General features: G+C 41.0%; 1 protein-coding gene and 1 pseudogene across 1 annotated transcript in view; one reads left to right on the top strand and one right to left on the bottom strand.

Moving 5' to 3' along the window:
• The window catches only part of CPED1 (cadherin-like and PC-esterase domain containing 1), a 354,996-nt gene that overhangs the window by 102,034 nt on the left and 237,348 nt on the right, over positions 1-15,614 (bottom strand). The gene's annotated exons all lie outside the window — the stretch shown is intronic.
• LOC102857076 lies at positions 11,806-12,842 on the top strand (annotated as a pseudogene).

The following is a 15,614-nucleotide window of genomic DNA, read 5'->3' as shown; positions in this document are numbered from 1 at the left end:
ATATTTTTGAAAAGTAGAGACATTTGGGTGACTTTTAGGGATAGGATACACTTTTTTTCCATTTTATATCTCCAATGTTTTCAGAGTTTTGACTATAACAAGAGAATTCATTGTGTGCTTATGAGAAACAGATGAAAGACAGAGCCCCCATCATTAAGGAGCTCTTAGCTGGTAAACCAAAGCAGCTGCCATTGGTCTTAGACCAGGACAGACTAGGAAGGAAGACCTCACACTCTTCTCCTGAAATATCAGCCAATTAAATCCTATGCACCATAGTTTCCTGAATGTAGCCACCAACATATCGGAGTAGAATTGTACTCGACAGGGTTTTCAATGGCTGACTTTCTTGGAAAAGGTTAACAGGTCTTCTGAGGTATTTCTGGGTGCACTTGAACCTCTAAATGTTTGGCTGTTTACCATGCTTTAACATATGTACTGCAAAACCTTTCTACTGCAGGGGAGAGGCTTACTTGATTTCAGGAAAATAAGAGAAGCTAGGAAGCCCGAGTTTTCTCATACCTGGTATTAAAATTTAGGAAGAGTTCCTCATAGAGATAGCTAGACTCAGCCTGAACAGATTTGCCTGCAGAAGAAACATTTATTTCAAGTAAAGAGGCAGGAGTTGGCAACCAGAATCAACTGGCCATGCTAAGGAGATAAGCTTGTACCCGGGGCGGGGGGGGGCATGTGGAGGGAATAAAACACATTTGCACTTTAGAAAAGTTGTTCCAATTAACTAGAAGGTGAGACTAGAGGAAGGGAGTGAGTGTCAGGAGTCCAGGTTAGAAGTCATGAACAATTTCAAAAATCAGTTTCAACCAGATGAAGGAGGGACAAACAGAATCACCAACAATCTTAAGCTAGTCCTCCAGGATTTACGTTTTCAGTGTTTTCCTTCTTTCTTTTTGTAAGGTATAAGATTATGGGCTATCACACTTAACACCTTGATCTCAATGAAACTGTTTCTTGGTAGGAGCAGCAGAGTTCTACCTTTCCACACAGCAGGCCTGTTCAAACCCCAATCAATAGACCTCAAGAGGGAGAAAAGTGCAACAATGAATGAATGGAAATCCAAACTCTTGGTAAATTTTCATTAAAATGAATAATAATAATAATAATAATAAAAGAGTCTCCACCTTCTGTCTATCATTGAAGACTTGCCTGTTTCCACACTAATATGATCTACTAAAAAATAAACAGCCAATTACAATTCTAGGGCTCACAACGCTGCAACTGCAGCCAATTACCCCAATACTCTTGAAGGTGGACAAAATTATCTACCCAATCTCTCAGCTGTCGTTCATAAAATAACACAAGGAACAACTACCCACTTTCTCCATTTCTTGCATATGAAAAAGTAACAGGAGCTTAGCTTAGCTCTGTCAGTAATTAACAGTGTCTTTTTGTGGACACAGACGTGTGTGTTCTGACAGACTGAAAGAACTAGGTAGCGTTAGTTGGGTTTTGTGCACCAGCAGCATCCCTTTCTCGTTTTCTTATGATCTCTCCTCGGCCAGCAATTTCCACTCATCCTTCAAAACTCACCGCATGCATTACTTCTTCCAAGAAGCCTTCCGAAGCTCACTTTAGTCCACATACAGGACTACAGTACACATATTTCATTTCTTTGTCCACTGTTGCTGTTTCTATGACCCTTGAGCTGGCCCCTGACTCATAGTGACCCCATGCATGCTGCCTGGTCCTGATCATCCTCCCCAGGTTCAATTGTGGACTGGACCTTCATGATCCGTTAGGGCTTTCAGAAGTTGATTGCCAGGCCTTTCTTCCTTATCTTAGTCTGCCAGTCCTGCTGAATGTAACCTGTATCCATTTAGGTACTATCTCACTTTACACCTTGACCTCAAATATATGGTAACCTTGGTGTGGGGGTACTGGTAGTTTAGTGGTAGAATTCCTACTTTCTGTATGGAAGATTTGGGTTTACCTCCCATCCAATAGACCTCAGTGACAGCCATCGTGTACCTCCCTGTGGAGATTTGCCTCCTGCTATGGTTCAACATGCTTCAGTAGAGCTTCAAGACCAAGAGGAACAAGGGGGAAAAGCCTGAAATGGACACAGAGGTGGTGGCCATGCATGAGGTCCATTGGCCTGAAACTGAACTCAATCTCCTGCCCGGAAGGTGAGAATTCTACCACTGAACCACCTCTGGCCTCACACGTGTGCTCACAGAGATGCTAATTTCCCATTAAATCTGTAAACCATTTGTTAATTCCTTCAAGCCTGGTCCTTTCCTGTGTTCAGAATTGTTTTTCTAGAGGACTCTGGACTTTATTTTTCAGTGGGTGGCAAAAAGCATGACTCAAACAGCTCTTACTTTTTTTCCTCAAGTACCTACCCTATGAGATATTTTCCTCATTCCTTCCATGCCCTATTTCCCTAACACCCCACAGTCCTTACCTCCAATTGACCTTGGCATTTATAGACTTAGGGAACAATCTGGTAACAGACAAGACCTGCCAGGCAGACTTTAAAACTTACTGGTGCCTCCTTGATGGGGAAAATCTGATTTGTATGTGTGTGACTTTTGTAAATTCATTTGTACTTTAACTCACATGACTTCACCAAAATTTAATAAAATCCTGTCATCACGTTCAGGTTTCAGACTTTAGATGTTTGTTAAATGTTGTAGAATAACTCAGAACTGGTTTCATATTGCAGTGGTTGAGAGACTATATATTATTTGAGAGAAACATTTTTGATGGTTAGGAAAGGATATACATTTCTCTGCTAATAGGAGTGGGTGAGTTAAAACTGTTTTCTTAAATCTATCTAGCTATTGATTTATTTCTACCTTCTCTAAGTTTGGAAAAACATTGTCGCTCCAGTTTTTCCAAAGTTAGACTTGAAATTAGTCACCGAAAAGAATACATGGGATTTGAAGGCAGGTAAGGGACTGGACGACATAGATCTCACAGTGAGAAAAGTGAGCCTTTGACCAGCTATGAGACCTGAGATGTGTGGTCTCTGAACAGAAGCTTTCACTGTTCTTGGCTTGGTTCCTTTATCTGCATTCTAGAAAAAGGTGGGAAGGCAGACTAGAAGTGACTGCCCATCAACAAAGTGACACTGAATTGAATAACTTGCTGTTTACAAATCCAATTTTGTCATGTTAATACTAAGTATATATAACAACTATCTCATGTATTCGGTACAACTTTTTGTGTTAGAGATTTTCTAGGCAGTATTAAGATCTTTATTAAGGCTTTTAGCATTTTTTTAAAAAAAATTATATTGTTTTGCTTACAAAGTTCATATATATATATATATATACTGTTTCACACTATTCTTCATTCACATTCTGTTACATACAATCATTCCCATGAATTATTAAAGGGAGCACTGGTGGCCAAGTGAGTAAGGAGCTGTACTTCCAACTCAAAAGCATGCAGTTCGAATCTACTAGTTGCTCTACGGAAGAAAGATGGGCAATCTCCTCTTGAGTGATTTATATATAGCCTTTGAAAATCCACTGGGGAGTCAGCTAGGAATTAGTTCTGACTAGATTGCATATATCCACAATAAAAGACAAATAATAGATATTCTCTCTCTCTCTCTGCGTGTGTGTGTGTGTGTGTGTGTGTCGGTCTGTCTGTCTGTCTTTCTTAAAGAAATAAATCAAGCCATGCCACATCTGTTCTTTCAAGTCTTTAGTATGATCTACAAGGCTTCTAGGGAGCTCTGGTGGCTTAGTGGTAAAAAGTTGAACTTCCAAAACGAAAGCACGCAGTTCAAATCCACCAGTTGCTCCACAGCAGAAAGATGGCCAGGCTCTTCCTGTGTGATTTACTGCCTCTGAAAATCCACTGAGGAGTCAGCTATGAGTCAATTCCGACTTGATGATACACAACAAGGCTTTTAGGAGATTGGATGGTGTAAACTCCTTAATAAGTTCTGCTGCTAGCAGAAAGGTTACTGATTTGAATCTATGCAGAAGCACTTGGGAAAAAGATTTGGCTATGTACTTAAAAGAAAAATATCAGCCATTAACATATCAAAGGTTTACAGAATCCTACAGTGCCTCCACAAGAAAAAGGCCAATAATCCAATTACAAAATGGGCAAAGAAATGGAAAGATTTTTCACAGAGATTCAAATGGCCAACGGATACATGAAGAAATTCTCAAAATCACTGACAATAGGAGAGATGCAATTCAAAACCACAATGAGATACCATCTCACCCCAGTAGCAGTTGCAAAGTTTAACAGGACAGCAAGTAATAAATGTTGAAGAGGATGCGGCAAGATAGGAACTCTTATACATTGTTGGTGAGATTGTAAAATAGTACAACCTCTCTGGAAAGCAGTTTGGCATTTGCTCAAAAAGCTGAACATAGAAATTCCACATGAGCCAGCTAGCTATTCCACAGCTTGGAATATACCCCAAGAAAATTAGAAGTGAAACACAAACAGAGATTTGTACACCAATTCATAGCAGCATTATTCACCATCACAAGAACATGGAAATGGTCCAAATGTTTAAATACAATCAAATGAATTGAGAAGTTGTGGTACATTCACACAATGGAATACTACGCAGGCTGCAGGAGCAATCATTTTGAAAATCATTATATAACTTGGGAGGGACTGGAGAGCATTATGCTAAGTGAACTCTCTCAGTGCCATAAGGACAAATACTGCATAAGATCGTTATTGTCGAAACAGAAAGATAACTACTAAACTTGTATTAATTACAAGGGGGAAGGGTAGTATCAGAGGGGTGTAGATGAGCAGAGCGATAATCAAGGGGCCGCACAATTGGATGGGTAGAGCGAGAGGTAGGTAAGGGAACTGGGAAAGATCCAATGTGAAAAACAATATATATGAACTTTGTAAGCAAAGCAATATAAAATAAAAAAATTATTAAAAATATAATAACCCTATGGAGTTATTCTGCTGACATGCATGGGCCCACCACAAGTTGGAATTGATTAGGAAGTGAATGGCATCGACATTTTAGGAGGTGGGTGGAGAACTGTTATTTTCTCCAAGAAAAAAGTACCGTGCAAATATAACCAGCTTGAACGATGGGCTAAGAAATCCAACTAGTTTCTGGCTGGAGTGCACCAGTCCCACCAGACCTAGGGATGTTTAACATAATTTTAAGATTAAAATATTTATAGTAATTTTACAGAATGCATAATTCTTTTCTTAAGGTCCCGAAAAAAAGGCTGTGTTTCTTTAATAAATGTGAGGCACCAATAACATTAGTTAGATTATATTGATAATTTTGCTGGATGGAGGCAGAACATACATGCTGTGAATTTCTGAAAGTTCTAAAAATTATGACTCGTGTTCAGCTTTTCAGGCACCAGAAAAGGGGAAAAAAATCATCCTGGCTTAGAGACAGTATTTTGGTGGAGGCATAACATATCAGGAATTCCAAATACAGCCAACAGGACTCCTCCGTAACAACCATACAGAAGATAAGTGCTAGCATCGCACCCACAACATTCAAATAGTATTTTATCAACTTTTTTACTTATGAAAAAAAGAACCTTACTCTGGGGCCCCCATGCAAACAATTTTTAGGCTATTTGCAAATACTGCATCAGAATCCCGAGCTGCTTATTTGAGATGGAGAAGCAAGAAAAGGTTGTGACAAAAACTTGCCCAATTGGGAGTTTGTTTTCTTATGTGTTCAAAAGTATAAATAACGACATTTTGAAAAGGAAATCATGTTTGGGAAAGTAAAGCAAATGAAAATAGAGGAAAAGAAAAGCTTTTCTTCTTCTCAGTCAATTTTTTTTTAAAATCATTTTTTAAATGATGCTGTTGAAGAGTAAGCCATATAACCAGCCTGGAAGTGTATATGCCGTGACAATCACGTGTGTATCCAGTGAATTCTATGCAATTCTCTAACGTGTTATCATTTATGACTATGTAGCTGTCTGCAGAGCGTTCGGCACACCTTATGTCTGTCGCCATGAGTAACAGTCAACTTCACAGCACCTAACGTCAACAATGTCAGGTTTCTATCTGCCCTCCACAACTTTCTCAGTGTATCACTTCTTCCCTCACACTGGAACAGGCTTGGGCCTTGTGCCAGCAGTGCCTCTCGGTTAGCAGTGTGCTGTGGATTTTAAATATCCATTAGGGAACTGTGATAATTGGACACGTCATCAGCCGTATCCCACTTCTAAGAAGCCCTAGCAGACCACAGTTTGCTTACATTCACCAAATACAGTTGCTGAGTATTGCACTCCCAAACTGTGACGCTGTGTAGATCTGGCCAACCAAGGGCAGCAGGAAATCACATTGAATTTTATCTTTCTCTCCAGTTTTTAGAAAACCTCTACTGCTATTTAGATATGGGATTCCATAGCTTAAAATTATATGCTTTAAAAAATTTGTTTTAAAGATCTTGGTGATTCTAAGCTGTCACAGTAATTTCTAAATGTAGGATCACTAAGGAAGGATGTGATTTTTCTTGTATGTAGTTGTATTTGTGTACAGAGATACATTTGCTTTCTTTTAAGCTCAGTGTTGTGCGGGTTACATATTTGTGTATACATTTCAACTGCAGGAGGTGGGGCAGGGCAGCCTATTTTCCTCATATAGGAGTTGATTTGATGTTATAAAGTAGATTCCAACCCATAGCTACTTTCTATTGGGTTTAGGGGTTCGTAAATCTTTATGACAGGAGACTGGACATTTTTATGCCAGGCAGCTGATTAAGGCAATTACTTAGCGTACTGGAAGTGTAACTCAGAAAAGAATGACAATTATCTTTAACATTGTTAAAGCTGGAAGAAATGGGAAACCACCCACTAGTTTTCTGTATGAAATAACAATGCAAAACTTATTATGAGGAAATATGAGTCTTTTTAAAAGTTTAACGAGAAAGGTTAAGCATTGTATGACTTTTGATGGGTGTAGTAAAACACAGAAATAATGAAAAGCAGCTTTAGGATGAAATTAAAATAATAATAATATTCACTTCACATTTGCCTAATACTGGGCCAGGATCTCAACTCTGTTTACGCTTGAAATGTTAACATTTTAACTGTGTACACACACACAATATTGATAAGATCTCAGTTTGCTTTGCTGTTTGTTTTTCAGGGGGCTTAAAACATCCCCTGCTTTTTTCAACATGCCAATTTATCACTTAAATAATAGGGAAAACGATTAAATTAAAATTCCTCAACATCCAGCAAAGAACATAATTGCGGTTCCACTTCCTTCCTCTTGGAAGAAAAGAGTCACACAAAAGAATTAATTTTTAAAGAAATGTAGAAAACAATCGACTTTTCCCAACCAAGTTGCATGAATTCTCAATCATCAGCAGTCTGCTATCTTCAACAGTTACTAAAATTCAAATTTCTGTGTCCTGTCCTGACTATTTATTGAAACACATTTCCTCCCTCAATTAAATTTTTCCCTAAAACTTATTTTATACAGGTGTCCAGGACTTTTGTTCATAAGGTCACTATGAATCGCCTACAATTTGACGGCACTTAACAACAACAATAGCAGCATATAAAGAGAGAGCAGTTGGCCTAGTGGACAGAAAGTCATGCTCCCAGGCCCTAGATAGGTGACTCCACTCCGCAGCCCTCAGGCCTGCCTTTAATTGTTTTTGGTGAAACATTCTTCTAGGTCGTATAACCCTGGTATGTCCACTTGCAGTACAGAGGTAACTCGTGGTTGCTGTGAAGCCGAACACTGTGACACTGATGAGTCAAATATGATAATGGTTACCCACAGCGGACAGTGTCTGGTCAACTCCCTGATTAAAACAAGCTTGGAAGCAGGAGTAGCATCCACTTCCAAAATAGCTTGCTTCTGGAAACCCTATGAACCTGGAGAAAGGATGAAAGTTATACAGGTGTCCAGGGCTTTGGTTCATAGGGTCGCTAGGAGTCTCCTATGACTCGACGGCACTCAACAACAACAACAACAACAAAACTTATTTTGTTATTGTTGAAACTGTACACAGCAAACCAAACATCAACTCAATAATCTCTACATATTCCATTTAGTGACATTGATTACATTCAAGTTGTACAACTGTTCTCACTCTCCTTTTCTGACTTGTTCCTCCCTCATTAACACAAACCACTGCCCTCTAAGGTTTCCTCTCTGACCTTTTGAGTTGTCATTTTACATCTGGCCTCAATTTGAATCTGTTGTGTGTTCTATCAATTTGGAATCACAGCTGACCCTCCAGCACATTTTCAGTCAGTAAATCACACGGGAAGAGACTGACCATCCTTCTCCCGAAGAATAGTGGGTGAATTTGAACACGTGGTCTTTGGGATGGCAGTGCAGGTTCTTACCACTAGGCCAACAGAGCTCCCTGTTTGAAGACATAGTTTTTAAAGGAGTAATGGTGAAGGACGACCTTTTCCAGTCATTAAGTTGAAGTACTGGTGAGGCAACTTTTTAAGCAAAATGGAAATTCACCTGAGAAAATTATCAGCTCTATTCTTCTACCAACATGTGATTTCCACAGTACATCAGCTCATTCGTGACATTTAAGTATTTACATGATCAGTGTGCATTCACTTGCTTGATCACTGTTGCTCTGTCTGTTATTGCTATTTTTATGTGTCGTCGAGTCAACTACGACTGACAGTGACACTGAACACTAGCTCTGAACACTGCCCTGTCCTGAGCCAATCTCATTCTTTTTGACACACCTGTCCCCCATTGCCACAGTCACTAAACCAATCTGTGTCATCCAGGGTCTTCCTTGCTTGCACTAACCTTCCACCCTCCAAGCATAATGTGGACTGGCCCCTCCTGGCCAGATGTCCAAAGTATGTGAGATGGAGCTCCACAATCCTTGCCTCCAAGGAGCAACTAACTGGTTTCATGCTCTCCAAGGCAGACTTACTTGTTTTCTTAGCAGTCTATTGTTATCATGTGCTGTTGAGCCGCCTGTGACTCATAGCAACCCTATGTACATCAGCCCTAAACCTTGCTCTAGCCTGTGTGAATATACGCCACAGGAATATATGATTAGGTGTTATGGGCATGACAAGAGTCCAGAATAAGGGCTGCATAGTAAAATCATCTGGGGGTGGGTGAGGTGTATAACAATGAAAGAAATTTTTTGACAAAGGAAAAAAGCAAACTAGGGGGGAAGGGGAAACAGAGAAGAAAATGTGCAACAATGAATGAATGGCAATCCAAGTTGTTTATAAACTTACAATAAAATCTCAATTAAAAAAAAATCGTCTCTAAGAACAGAAGTCCTTCACTATAGTAGATGGGCCTACTGCAGGGTTTACATGGTAACCAGAACAATGGAGGTAGGTCTGTCAGAGTGAGTGAGACTGGCTCAGGATAGGGCAGGGTTCAGAGCTGTTGCACACACGGTCACTATAAGTCACAGGCAACTCAATGGCACATCACAACACTAACTGCAGCTCTTGGAAAGGTGGTGGGACAGGGCAAGAGAAGAAGACCCTGGATGAGATGGATTGACACAGTCACTGGGGTAATGGGGTTGGTGTGACAGAGACAGAGAGATTGGCTAAGGATAGGGCAGGGGTCAAAGCTAGTGTGCATAGGGTCACCATGAATTGCAGGAGACTCAATGGCACATAAACAGCAAGTGCAGTGCGTAGTTGAGCTCCAGCAGTGTGTCATCTGTAGCAAGTTCCTCTGCTTGCCAAGAGGTGGCACATCTCTGGCTGATTGAACCCACCAGCTGCTCTGATGGAGAACTGTGGCCAATGCCCACTTGTTAAGATTTACAACTTCAGAATCCTGATGGAGGGTCTTGTGAGACAGAGCTGCCTTGTGAGCTGTGGGTTTGCTTCAAGTGCATCGTATATTTATGAAGGAAGCAAGCATGTTCGGTGCAGCTGATGTAGACAGATACACATATTCATCATTTTCTTATGCTTATTTTGGGATAGATGCAGCTTTTGAATTTCCAGACATCAGCTTTTTCCAGAAATATCTAACTCAGAGCCATATTCAATGTTGTGAAAGTGAAACACGGCAAGTTAGTATGGATTTAGCTTTTTTTTTTTTTTACTTTGAATTGTCCCACAATATTCTCTCAGCTCTGCCACAAAGTTAGGGGTGAGACTTTTGGTAAATGTCTCCCAAGTCAGTGCTACATTTTCCTTATATGTAAAATTGGTTTCATAAGAGTACCTTTCTAACATATGTGGAAGCAGCAATTTTAACCAAACTGCTTTTAGTGAGTTAACATCAGACTGCTAGGCAAAAGGTTGACGATTCCAATCTCTTAGGTACTCTTAAGGAGAAACATTACAAAAGGCAAATTTACAAGGCAAAATTACAGCTTCAGAAACCCAATTAAAGACTCACATCCTCAGAAAGTTAATGGAAGATGGTTATGAGTAGGAATTGATTCAACCACAGTAGAATGAGGTTCATTAAAATAGTACAAATGCATTCATTCAAGCAACAGTTCTTGAACATCAACATTACATAACCTGGCATTTTATTGGTGAAGAACTGACTAATATTTTCTCATTATATTGACTGGGAAATGCTTTTACTTGTTGCATCTTTCTAATGCAGAATATATTTACTTAAACCATCTTGTGAAGGAGCCCTGTGGTTGTGCTGCTAACCAAGACATTTTGTGATTATTTCATGATTCGAAATCAATGATACATATAATAGAGAATCATAGCAACAGCTATTTTAAAATATATTTCAAACAAATATCTTGAATCCCAGCCAATGAAACACTGAGGTTTTAATAAAGTATTAGTTGGTTGTGTGATACAGCCTTTAACAGTTATTAAAGGAGTATGTCAATATTTTAGCAACCGGAAAAAACTTTCATTGTGTTTTTCTCATGCTATTTTACATTATTCCCTTTGTGTGAAACATATATTTCCCTCTTAACAACTGCATCAAAAGCAACATCATGGTAGGTGGAGAAAAAAAGATTGACCTTGTCAATGAGTGCATTTCACTTGGGTCCAAAAGGAACATTCATGGTTTCAGCAATCAAGAGATCAAAACCACTTGTTGCATTGGGAGAATATGCTTTCAAGGACCTCCCCAAATGTGCAAAAGAGCAAGGATATCAGTTTAAAGACTAAAGCGCACCTGATTCAAGGCACGGTGATTTAAATGGGTTCCAGTGTATCTGAAAGCTGGACAATGAATCAGGAACACCGATGAAGAATCGATGCCTTTGAATTGTGGTATTAGAGAAGAGTATTGCATATGCCAAGGACTTCCAAAAGAAAAAGCAATCTTGTCTTGGAGGAAGTGTAATCAGGGTGCTCTTTTGTGGCAAGTAGGGTGAAATTTAATCAGACATACTTTGGACATACTGTCTGTCCTTTGAAAAAGGCTTAGAAAAGTACAGTCAGAAAAAGAACCTCAATGAGACAGATTGACACAATAGTGCAGCAATGGGCTTACGCTAGGGGAAACCATGAGGATGGTGCAGGATGTGGTAACATTTCCATCTGCCACTCATAAGGTTGCTGAGTTGACTTGATGGCATCTAACAACATCCACTTAAATTATGGGAATACCCAGGTAAAAATGTTTAATACACATGGATAGAAGTCAAAAGACTGGATGTTCAAGTGTACCCAGATGTGTCTGGGAAGATCGAGCTGGCAATCTGCTTCTGAAAAATCAACCACAGAAAACCTTATGGAGGACAAGTCTCCGCAATCAAACATCAATGGGCTGAGGTCTCAGGCCATGCACCTAAGTCCTCCCGCCTTGGCCGCACTCGCTTGCAGCCTACAGTGCCAGAAGCTGCAGCACTGGAACCATGAGCATGGCTTGAACGCAGGCCGCAACACCTTTTTTTACTTAGACAGGTAACACTTCAGCTTGACCCTTAACACCAACCTGGGCAGATTCTTCCGGATTGCTCCAAGAATTTGGTGACAGAGGACATGTTGTGGATGCTGGTGGATCCGGGCAAGTTCAGAGGCATGGAGGCTGCCCAAGTGATCACGTTCAATGGTCAAATGATTAACTCCACTCAGGACCAAGCAGTGCTGCACGTGGCCCCGTGGAACGGGTCGAACACACTCATCATGATCCAAACCACTGATGTGATGCTTGAAGTCAACAGGGTCCTGGACAAGAGGAAGTCTTTCTGCCAGAATGTCTGCAGTGGTGACTGGGAGAGCTACACAGGCAAGCCCATTATCGGCATCATCAACACAGGCATTGGTGGCTCTGTCCTGGGACCTCTCATGGTGACAGAAGCCCTCATGTCACACTCTTCAGGTGGTCCCCTCATCTGGTTTTTCTCCAACATTTATGGGAGGACCCACATTACCAAAACCCTGGCCTTGCTGTCCTCCCTGTCCACCATTGCCTCCAACACCTTTATCATCCAAAAGACCATCAACAATGTTGAGATGGTGTGGGAGTGGTTCCTCGTGTCAGCAAAGGATCTTTCTGTTGCCCTATCTACCAACATAACCCAAGTGAAAGAATTTGGAATTGACCCTCAAAACATGTTTGAATTCTGGGATTTGGTGGGAGGACAGTATTCACTCTTGTCAGCCTTTGAGTTCTCCAAGGCCCTACAGTTAGGCTTTGACAACTTTGAGGAAATGCTGTTGGATGCACAATGGATGGACCAACACTTCTGAACTACACTTCTGGAGAAGAACACCCCGGTCCTGCTTGCTCTTCTGGGGATCTGGTACTGCTTCGGCTGTAAGGCTCGGGCTGTGCTATCCTATGACCAGTATCTCTACCTCTTTGCTGCCTGCTTCCAGCAGGCATGGAATTCAATGGGAAGTACACCTTGTGACTTCTCATTCCAGTGTGTAGACCCAACAACCTTTATGGAAGGGGTTGCTTTACAAAATCCTTCTGGCCAACTTCCTAGCCCAGACTGAAACTCGGATGAATTGGGAAACAGCAGAAGAGGCTCAGAAGGAGCACCAAACCACAGGAAAGAGCCTAGAGATTTGGAGAAGTTACTACACAAGTTCTATGAAGGAAATTGCCCAACCGGGTTCCATTGTGTTCACCAGGCTTACGTCATTTATTTGTTCTTGGAACCTTGATTTTGATGCACAAACAAACACACAAAAGATCTTCATTAAGCTTGTTATCTGGGACATCAACAGCTTCAATCAGTGGAGAATGGAGCCGGGGAAGCAGCCAGCTAAGAAAATGGAATCTGAGCTTTCGGACACTAACTTGGTGGCCTCTCATGATTCTTCACCAGTGGGCTGATCAACTTCATCAGGCACTAACAGAAGAAGCCTAGGAACTCATGCTCAACAAGAGAAGCCAATATATGGAGCTTTGGTGGCCTAGTGGAAAGAAGCTGTGCTGTAATCCCAAAGGCACATGGTTCAAATCCACCAGATGCTTCACTAGAGGAGAAGGGACAATCTCCTGTACCAGTCAGATCCGATTTGATGGTATGTTGTTGTTGTTATTTGCCGTCGAGTCACTTGCGACTCATAGCGACCCTATGTACAACAGCCCTAAACTCCGCTCTGTCTTGTGCTATTTGCACTGTCTCTGACACTCCCATCCCAATTATCCCAGTCACTGAATCAATCCACCTCATAGAGGGCCTTCCTCTCCTGCGCTGTCTCTCCACCCTCCCAAGCATGATGTCCCTCTCTAAGGACCGGTCTCTCCTCACATGTCCAAAGTATGTTAGACGGAACCTCAGTATCCTTGCCTCCAAGGAGCCACCCAGTTTAACCCTTTCCAGGACAAATCTGTTTGTTTTCCTAGCAGTCCATGGTATTCTCAATACTCTTCTCCAGCACCACAGCTCAAAGGCATCAATTCTCCTTCTATCCTCCCTGGTCATTGTCCAACTCTCTGATGCATAACAAGTGATTGCAAAGACCATGACCTGTATCAGACGCACCTTAGTCTCCAGAAAGACACAACCAAACAAACAAACAACCACCTCCAAAAAAAGAAGCCAATCAATTCATGCTCAGCACCATCTTCCATTGTGGCTGTCCTGCTTGTTCTTAATGCCACTGTCTACACTTCATGGCCCTACAGTCCTGTCCCACCCTGCCCAGAGCATCTTTGGGTTGTGAATTTGGACCAAAAGTCCCTCTCAGTGTCCACCAGTCCCTCTGTGTTGTCATTTACTGGAGTGTTTCAGTGTAACTGCTTTTTCAGAAATATGTTCATTCTATTCACATCAAGAATAGTACAACAAAGGGGAAAAAAACCCACAAAACCAAGATCAACAACATACATGGGCTCAAGATGAGGCAGTATCAGTTTTATGGCAACCAGTCTATTGGTATTAGATAATGAGTAAAATGATCCTACACCTTAAAGGGCACTCGGAGAATGCCCATCAACAAGAACACAATGGCAAAGTCATTCCCAGATGTTTTTTTAAAAAGTCAAGTAGATCATGAGCTAAAAACTATGCTCTCTTTTGTAGTAGAATCACCTACCAATAAAAGCACACACATTTGTTTAAGTCATCACACACCAGCTCATGCAATTTGCTTGGCTGCCATGAGATCCATTCTATTGGATATTTTCCTTTAAAAGTAAAATATAATAGTATATTAAAAGAAAGTTTAAGTACTTTTTTGTAAAAAAAAGAGTATAAAGAAGTACTAAGACTTTATCACATTAGTCTTTTTTAAAAAACGAAAAGTATTATATATAAGGTATCAGTTTTAAAGGCTATGAGTTTATCACCTAAGGTTCATATCCAGTTTCTATGTGAAGAACACATTCAATTCTTTCTTTTCTTTCTCTCCACCTTTCCATTCTATAGTAGGTAAATATCTGTAGGACACTGAAAATCCAGTGTTTGGGACAATGAGACTGGCTCAGGGTAGGGTAGGGTTCAGACCTATTATACACAGGAGCACTAAGAATTGCAGATGACTCGATGGCACACGACAACAACAACAACAATAGCAACAACATAATATTATGTACAGGAGCTCTGATGACACAATGGATTAAGAATTGGGCTTCTAGCCAAAAGGTAATCAGTTCAAATCTTCCAGCTGTTCTTCAGGAGACAAATGAGGCAGTTTGCTCTCATAAAGAGTACATCTGGGAACCTTATGAATAGTTTTATTGTTTACTATTGAGTCACTTATGAGTAGGACTAGACTCAATGGGAGTGGATAATATGTGAGTGGTATGACATGTCCCTACCAAGGTGACAGCAGGACAGAGGTGACTTGGAGCCCAAGAGTCTGTAAATAAGGTACAGCTTAACGATAAGAAGCTGCACTGCAACCCTGAAGGCATGTGGTTTGAAGCCCCCAGCTGCTCTGTGGGAGAATGAAGGGTAGTCTCCTGCCGTGTAGTTAACTGCCTCTGAAACCTGACAGAGGGTCAGCTATTGGTCGGTTCTGACTCAGCGGAGCACAACCACCACCACCACCACCACCACCACCACCACCACCACCACCGCATAATTTTGAGATTATTGGTATAACTCTCCATGAGCTCTGGTGGCACGGTGTTTAACACTTAACCACCAAACAGAAGGTGGTGATGCAAACCCACTAGCGGTTTCACATGAGAAAGGTGGGGTTGTTGGCCTCCTTTGAGATTTACAGCCTTGGAAAACTTTCCGCAAAGGGACATTATGCCTCTGAACCAACCCAACACTAATGGGGTTTGGTTTTGCTCATGATTTTCATATT

Source organism: Elephantulus edwardii, unplaced genomic scaffold (genome assembly GCF_000299155.1).
Source record: "Elephantulus edwardii isolate Elephantulus edwardi_28Jun2011 unplaced genomic scaffold, EleEdw1.0 scaffold00022, whole genome shotgun sequence".
Taxonomy (NCBI): domain Eukaryota; kingdom Metazoa; phylum Chordata; class Mammalia; order Macroscelidea; family Macroscelididae; genus Elephantulus; species Elephantulus edwardii.
Note: the sequence above shows the minus strand (reverse complement) of the source record. Positions and strands in the feature narration are given on the sequence as shown.